The sequence below is a fragment of the Delphinus delphis genome, chromosome 12 (genome assembly GCF_949987515.2).
Source record: "Delphinus delphis chromosome 12, mDelDel1.2, whole genome shotgun sequence".
NCBI lineage: Eukaryota > Metazoa > Chordata > Mammalia > Artiodactyla > Delphinidae > Delphinus > Delphinus delphis.
Window position 1 is genome coordinate 26,606,739 of NC_082694.2, and position 9,197 is coordinate 26,615,935.

The window sequence follows — 9,197 nt, forward strand, 5'->3', positions numbered from 1 at the left end:
GAACATATGTATATGTATAACTGATTCGCTTTGTTATAAAGCAGAATGTAACACCCCATTGTAAAGCAATTATACTCCAATAAAGATGTAAAAAAAAAGTAACTTCTATAATTTTTCATTCAAATGTAATGCATATTAATTAATTGTAGAAAATTTAAAGAATAAAGATAGTCCAATAACATCATTATCAACACTTAATACTTCATTTACAGCCACTGCCATCACATCATCATCATCATTCTCTCCTCATTCTTCTCCTTCTTCTTTCCTTTCTTCCCTTTCCCCCCTCCAAAAACAATAGTAAATCAAAAGTAAAATCCCAGGGGCTTCCCTGGTGGCGCAGTGGTTGAGAGTCCGCCTGCAGATGCAGAGGACGCGGGTTCGTGCCCCGGTCCAGGAAGATCCCACAGGCCACGGAGCGGCTGGGCCCGTGAGCCATGGCCGCTGAGCCTGCGCGTCCGGAGCCTGTGCTCCACAACAGGAGAGGCCACAACAGTGAGAGGCCCACGTACCGCAAAAAAAAAGTAAAATCCCTCACCAGGTTACCATTGCCAACAGCTTGGTGTGTATTATTCCATACATTTTTGCGACAATGGAAGTAAGTATCTATTACAAACAATAATGGACTGAACTGTCATTGATCTCCAGCCAAAGGCCACCAGGAACACAGCTGTATCTAGGTTTATCACTCTACAGTGAGGGAGAATGCACAGCACAGGGAACTGTGGGGTCTTTCAGTAAGAGACTGTTAGGAAGAACTTACAGCATTCACGCTTGTGCTAAGGGGCTTGCAGGAGGATTTAAGGAAGCAGGGCTTTGCTCTAGATTGGGTGTTGCCAGGAAGCAGCATAATTCTATGCTTGGGTACCTTTATAAATCTCACCCAGAAGGAGAGATGACTGGAGCTAGGCTAAAGCTGGTGAAGAACAGGTAAAGAAGTAGCAGTCACTTCTATTAGCAGGGACAGGTAGATGTTTGGTCATATTTGTGGTTTGCACAATATTCCAGTTTTGTCTGTGTGCAGACACGATTACAGAGTGGTCTTGTTTTTGTCCCATCCATCACATTGCTGAGTGGCCTTACTTGATGTTGATGTTCTATGAAACAGGAGAACTCCAGGTCCCCACAGTGATGTCAGGCCAGCTCCTGGCTGTCAGGGGCTGCTCCTCTCTTTCTTATGGTTTTCTCTTTGTTTTAACTTAACAATGTTGTGGACCTTTTTTCAAGTCAATATTGGGTCTAATTTAACCAAATTTCTCTTATTGAATAATTGGATTCTTCTAATATTTTAGGCATATAAAATACTAAAATGAAAACCTTTAGAAATACATCTTTGCACACTTATGCCATTATTTCCTAAAAATAATAAATATCCAGAAGTGTAATTATTAGGTCAAATGATACATACATTTTTATGTTTTTAATAGATATTGACAGAATGCCTTCCATAGAATTTGTACAAATTTCATATCAAATAGGATAGGAGAATACCCAATTCCCCACAAACCCTTGTCAGCACAAAGTATCATCCACCTTTTTTTAAATCTTTGCTAGTTTCACAGACAGAAAAACATCTTGTTTTTATTAGTTTTATTATGTAAAATTGGATACACAAAAAAGACCATATAAGGTATATATATGTCTAGACTGTCTCAGTATCTTCAGGGGAGTCCACTTAGAGGTACAAAGTTTTTGTTGGTGTCTCAAGTCTGTTTGTCTAGTTGCCAGTTAAGAAGAGATGTAAGAGGAGATTAGCTCAAGATGGTGGAGTAGAAGGATGTGAGTTCACCCCCTCCTTACGAAAACACCAAAATCACAACTAACTGCTGAACAATCACTGACAAAAATACGCTGGAACATACCAAAAAAGATACCCTACATCCAAAGACAAAGAAGAAGCCACTGGGCTTCCCTGGTGGCGCAGTGGTTGAGGGCCCGCCTGCTGATGCAGGGAACACAGGTTCGTGCCCCAGTCCGGGAGGATCCCACATGCTGTGGAGTGGCTGGGCCCGTGAGCCATGGCCGCTGAGCCTACGTGTCTGGAGCCTGTGCTCCGCAATGGGAGAGGCCACAATAGTGAGAGGCCCGTGTACTGCAAAAAAAAAAAAAAAAGAAGAAGCCACAAGGAGCCGGTAGGTGGGGCACAATCGTGATAAGATCGAATCCCATACCCACCAAGTGAGAAACACACAAACTGGAAAACAATTATACCACAGAAGTTCTCCCATAGGAGTGAAAGTTCTGAGCCCCACATCATGCTTCCCAGCCTGGGGGTCTGGCAACAGAAGGAGGAGTCTCCAGAGAATCTGGCTTTGAAGGCCAACAGGGTTTGATTGCAGGACTTCCACAGGACTGAGGGAAAGAGAAACTCCACTCTTGGAGGGCACACAAAGTCTCATGCACACCAGGACCCAGGGGTAAAAAGCAGTAACCTCATAAGAGACAGGGCCAGACCTACCTGCTAGTATGGGAGGGTCTCCTGCAGAGGTGGGGAGGAGCTGTGCCTCACTGTGGGGACAAAGACACAGGCAGCAGCAGTTCTGGGAAGTACTCATTGGCTTGAGTCCTCCCAGAGACTGCCATTAGCCCCACCAAACAGCCTGTAGGCTCCAACGCTGGGATGCCTCAGGCCAAACAACCAACAGGGCAGGAACACAGCCCCACCCATCAGTAGAAAAGTGGCTTAAAATCTCCCTGAGAATAGCCCTGCCCACCAGAGGGACAAGAACCAGTTCCACCCACTACTGAGAAGGAACCAGACCCTCCCATTAGGAAGCCTGCACAAACCTCTAAGACAGCCTTATCCATCAGGGCAGACAGCAGAAGCAAGAACGACAATCCTGCAGCCTGCAGAACAAAAACCACAATCACAGAAAGTCAGTCAAATGAGAAGGCAGAGGAATTTGTCCCAGATGAAGGAACACAATGAAACCCCAGAAGAACAACTAAGTGAAGCAGAGCTAGCCAACCTACCAGAAAGAGTTCAGAATAATGATAGTGAACATGATCCAAGATCTCAGAAAAAGAATGGAGGCAAGGATCAAGAAGATGCAAGAAATGTTTAACAAAGACCTAGAAGAACTAAAGAACAAACAAACAGAGATGAACAATTCAATAACTGAAACGAAAAATACACTGGAAGGAATCAATAGCAGAAGAAGTGAGGCAGAAGAACGGATAAGTGAGCTGGAAGACAGAATGGTAGAAATCACCACTACAGAACAGAATAAAGAAAAAAGAAGAAATGAAGACAGTCTAAGAGACTTCTGGGGCAACATTAAATGCACCAACATTTGCATTATAGGGGTCCCAGAAGAAGAAGAAGAGAGACAGAAAGGACCTGAGAAAATATTTGAAGAGATAATAGCTGAAAATTTCCCCAATGTGGGAAAGAAAAGTCCAGGAAGCACAGAGAGTCCCAGGCAGGAGAAATCCAAGGAGGAACACACCAAGACACATAGTAATCAAATTGACAAAAATTAAAGACAAAGAAAAAATATTAAAAGCAACAGTAGAAAAATGACAAATAACATACAAGGGAACTCCCAAAATGTTATCAGCTTATTTCTCAGCAGAATCTCTGCAGGCCAGAAGGGAGCAGCACAATATATTTAAAGTGATGAAAGGGAAGAACCTACAACCAAGAATACTCTACACAGCAAGGATCTCATTCAGATTCGACAGAGAAATCAAAAGCTTTACAGACAAGCAAAAGCTAAGAGAATTCAGCACCACCAGAGCAGCTTTGCAACAAACACTAAAGGAACTTCTCTAGGCAGGAAAGAGACCAGCAACTTAAAACAACCTTGTACATATATAGACTGCTATAACAAAACCCCATGGGAACAGCAAACCCTAAAACTACAATAGATATACACACAAAAAAGAAAAAGCAACCCAAACACAACACTAAAGATGGTCATCAAACTACAAGAGAAGAGAACAAGAGAGGAAGGGGGGAAAAAGACCTACAAAAACAAACCCAAAACAATTAACAAAATGGCAATAGGAACATACATATCAATAATTACCTTAAAAGTAAATGGATTAAATGTTCCAACCAAAAGACATAGACTGACTGAATGGATACAAAAACAAGACCCGTATATATGCTGTCTACAAGAGATCCACTTCAGACCTAGGGATACATACAGACTGAAAGTGAGGGGATGGAAAAAGGTATTCCACACAAATGGAAATCAAAAGAAAGCTGGAGTAGCAATAATCTTATCAGACAAAATAGACTTTAAAATAAAGACTGTTATAAGAGACAAAGAAGGACACTATATAATGATCAAGGGATCAATCCAAGAAGAAGATATAACAATTGTAAATATATATGCACCCAACATAGGAGCACCTCAATATATAAGGCAAATACTAAGAGTCATAAAGGGAGAAATCGACAGCTACACAATAATAATGGGGGACTTTAACACCCCACTTTCATCAATGGACAGATCATCCAGAAGGTAAATCAATAAGGAAACACAGGCTTTAAATGACACTTAGACCAGATGTAATTTTCTTTTTTTGCGGTATCTTTGTCTGGTTTTGGTATCAGGGTAATGGTGGCCTCATAGAATGAGTTTGGGAGTTTTCCTTCCTCTGCAATTTTTTGGAACAGTTTCTGACGGATAGGTGTTAACTCTTCTCTAAATGTTTGATAGAATTCGCCTGTGAAGCCATCTGATCCTGGACTTTTGTTTGTTGGGGGTTTTTAAATCACAGTTACAATTTCAGGCCAACATCACTGGTGGACATACACACAAAAATCCTCAACAAAATACTTGCAATCCAAATCCAACAATACATTAAAAGGATCATATACTATGATCAAGTGGGATTTATCCCAGGGATGCAAGGATTTTTCAACATCCGTAAATCAATCAGTGTGATACACCACATCAACAAATTGAAGAATAAAAACCATATGATCACCTCAATAGATGCAGGAAAAGCTTTTGACAAAATTCAACACCACTTATGATAAAAAACTCTCCAGAGGGCTTCCCTGGTGGCGCAGTGGTTGAGAGTCCGCCTGCCGATGCAGGGGATGCAGGTTCGTGCCCCGGTCCAGGAAGATCCCATATGCTGTGGAGCGGCTGGGCCCGTGAGCCATGGCCGCTGAGCCTGCGCGTCCGGAGCCTCTGCTCCGCAACGGGAGAGGCCACAACAGTGAGAGGCCCACGTACCGCAAAAAAAAAAAGAGTATGGTACTGGCACAAAGACAGAAATAGAGGTCAATGGAACAGGATAGAAAGCCCAGAAATAAGCCCACGCCCCTACGGTCAATTAATCTATGACAAAGGAGGCAAGACTATACAATGGAGGAAAGACAGCCTCTTCAATAAGTAGTGCTGGGAAAACTGGACAGCTACATGTAAAAAATGAAATTAGAACACTCTTTAATACCACACACAAAAATAAACTCAAAATGGATTAAAGACCTAAATGTAAGAATGGACACTATAAAACTCTTAGAGGAAAACACAGGCAGAACAGTCTCTGACATAAATCGCAGCAAGATTTTTTTTGATCCACCTCCTAGAGTAATGGAAATAAAAACAAAAATAAATAAATGGGGCCTAATTAAACTCAAAAGCTTTTGCACAGCAAAGGAAACCATAAACAAAACAAAAAGACAACCCACAGAATGGGAGAAAATATTTGCAAACGATGTGACAGATAAGGGATTAGTCTCCAAAATTTACAAACAGCTCATGCAGCTTGGTATCAAAAAAACAAACAACACAATCAAAAAATGGTCAGAGGGAGGGTGGGAGGGAGGGAGACGCAAGAGGGAAGAGATATGGGAACATATGTATATGTATAACTGATTCACTTTGTTATAAAGCAGAAACTAACACACCATTGTAAAGCAATTATACTCCAATAAAGATGTAAAAAAAAAAAAATGGTCAGAAGACCTAATGAGACATTTCTCCAAAGAAGACATACAGATGGCCAAGAGGCACATCAAAAGATGCTCAATATAGCTAATTAGAGAAATGCAACTCAAAACTACAATGAGATATCACCTCACACCAGTCAGAATGGCCATCATCAAAATAAACCCTAGAAACAATAAATGCTGGAGAGAAAAGGGAACTCTCCTACACTGTTGGTGGGAATGTAAATTGGTATAGCCACTGTGGAGAACAGTATGGAGGTTCCTTAAAAAACTAAAAATAGAGCTACCATATGATCCTGCAATCCCACTCCTGGGCATATATCCAGAGGAAACCATGCTCCAAAAGGATACATGCACCCAATGCTCATTGCAGCACTGTTTACAATAGCAAAGACATGGAAGCAACCTAAACGTCCATCAACAGATGAATGAATAAAGATGTGGTACATATATACAATAGAATAGTACTTAGCCATTAAAAAGAATGAAATAATGCCATTTGCAGCAACAGGGATGGACCTAGAGATTGTCAGACTGAGTGAAGTAAGTCAGACAAAGACAAATATCGTATGATATCACTTATATGTGGAATCTAAAAAAATGATACAAATGAACTTATTTACAAAACAGAAACAGACTCAGAGAACAAACTTATGGTTAGTAGGGGTACTGCAGGGGATGGGATAGTTAGGGAGTTTGGGATTGACATATACACACTGCTATGTTTAAAATGGATAACCAACAAGGACCTACTGTATAGCACAGGGAACTCTGCTCAACACTGTGTAACAACCTAAATGGGAAAAGAATTTGAAAAAGAATAGATACATGTATATGTATAACTGAATCACTTTGTTGTATACCTGAAACTAACACAACATTTTTAAACAACTATACTCTGATATAAAATAAAAAGTTTAAAAAAAAGAGAGATATAAGATGAATGAGGTGTCCATAGGTTTCTTGGGATTGGGACATACCTTCACAATAGTGCTTTTCATAGTGTATATCTGCCTCCCCACAGAATTAAGAGCTTCAAAGGGGCAGAGACTGTGTCTTATTCATTTTTTCCAATTTTTAAAATTGTGGTAAAATCACATAAAACTTACCATCCTAACCATTTTTAAGTGTACCGCTCAGAGGTATTACTTTCATAATATTGTACAACCGTCACCACCATCCATCTCCAGACCTCTTTCCACCTTGTAAAACTGAAGCCCTATATGCATTAAACAATAACCCCCATTCCTCTGAGCCCCAGCCCGTGGCCACCACCATTCTACTTGCTGTCTCTGTGAATCTGATTACTCTAAGTACCTCATATAAGTGGAATCATACAATATTTTTGTGACTGGTTTATGTCACTTATCATAATGTCCTCAAGATTCATCCATGTTGTAGTATATGTCAGAACTTCCTTCCTTTCTAAGTAGTATAAGAAACATGTTGCTTTAAACCACTAAGAATATGGGGTTGTATGTTATTGTGTCATAACAAAGCCTGTCCTGACTAGTACAGCAATAAGTACCCAAAAGAATAAGAACTTATCTAGCAACTCTTCAAAGGACAGCTTTGTCATAAACCTTGGTAGCGGTAGCATGTGGACACCTTGGTTTTTCAGCTAGGAGCAGGTTCACGTTCCCTTCTTTCTAAGGATGTTTACCTGGGAATTACAAGGTGCTCACAATACAATGAGCTATAGTATTATGACGAGACCACAGACAAATTGCCAAAATCCAGTAAATCTGAGAGGTGATGGGTTTTGAGTCTGATAAAAAATTAATCTGGTGGATATGTATGCAGCCAAGCTACACTAGGGGGAATAGCTCCTGCAAAGGGTTGGAAGAAGGCCCTCATCCTCATTTCAGACAACTAGTGGTCATTCAGCTCTAATCTATCTACAGTCAGTTCTGCTCTCTCAATCTATAGGACAGTTCATAATGCAGGCACTCTGGACTCAGCTAGTTTTAGAAATGCTGGTATTAGTTATAGTGCTCATGGATTTTTCTCCACACACTTATAGGTACAAAAATATTACTTTATTTCCATAAATCAAATTAACCTGGTTCTGAACTCCCAGTCACTTCAGGGGGAAAATATTCTATCTCAGCCATCTTGGGGATGGTCATCCTTCTCCCTAGAACTGAACAAGCATTCAGAGGACTTGTGTGGCTCCCAGCAAAGGGAAGAAGAGCCTCTGGTTCCTATGATTGCTGCTGAGAAGCTCATCATCCGACCTCACACAAAGGATAGGCAGATCCATCCTTCCACACCAAAGCATGGGGACACCTCCCCATAACCCTCAAGGCCTGACTGTCTCCAGCATCCACACCTTCTATCCCACCAGAGCGCTGGAGAAGCTGCATGGAAGCAGGACACAGTTCTACATCACTTAAAGGACAAAACATCCATCTCCATCCTCACCTCAGGGAAGGGCCACTTCTGCTTCCTCACTTCTTATAAAGGAAGGAGTAGCTTACCTACCACACACAATTCGGCGTATCTTGAAAGGAGAGTGTCGAGAGCGTGTGCCAAGTCTGTGCACTCTTGGGCTTGCAGGAGAGAATTTCAGTGAATCCACGTGAGGCTGATTAGAACCCCTTACCTGACAGATATGAAGCACGCCTACAAAGGCCTGAAGCCTGAGCTTTTCCCATGAGTTCTCTTCCTCAGCCTCTGATCAGAGAGGTCTGATCAGCCTCCTCGACACATAACCTTCAGAGAGTCCCTGGAGCGAACCTCAGCCCTGGAAGGACTGTATTCCCAGCCTCTCAACCCAAAGGACTTGCTTGAAGCTGAGGACGTGATGTTGGTCTTTGGATCCAGCGTCAGTTGATGACTCCTCCTTCTCAACCATGGCTCCAGCTGCAGGTGGTGAAAGCTTTTAGCCTGGGGTTCAGCACTGCCAAGCTCTGGAGTCCATGAGACAGGTGCCATACCCACCAGCAGGCAGCAGATTCATCCGTAGCCCTAAACCCTAGGCCCAGTGTGTCTAGGGAAAAGCTAGTCCCATGGACTGGGAACCCTTGGAAAAAAAGAGGAAGACAGTTCCGGGCTTCCATTTATTTCTCCACAGGACCTGAAGCAGCCCTCTAAAACTCATCTTGGCTCTTCCAAACGCCCCTGACTCCACCTAACATCCTCAGGGAGCTAGGTCATTCGCTCTGTTGCTTGCCCATCCCTACCTCAACCAGGACCTGGTATTTTACATCACTCCAGTTGGACCTCTCTGGGACCACACCTTCTCTGTACTGGTCATACAAATTGCCATGTCACAGCAAGG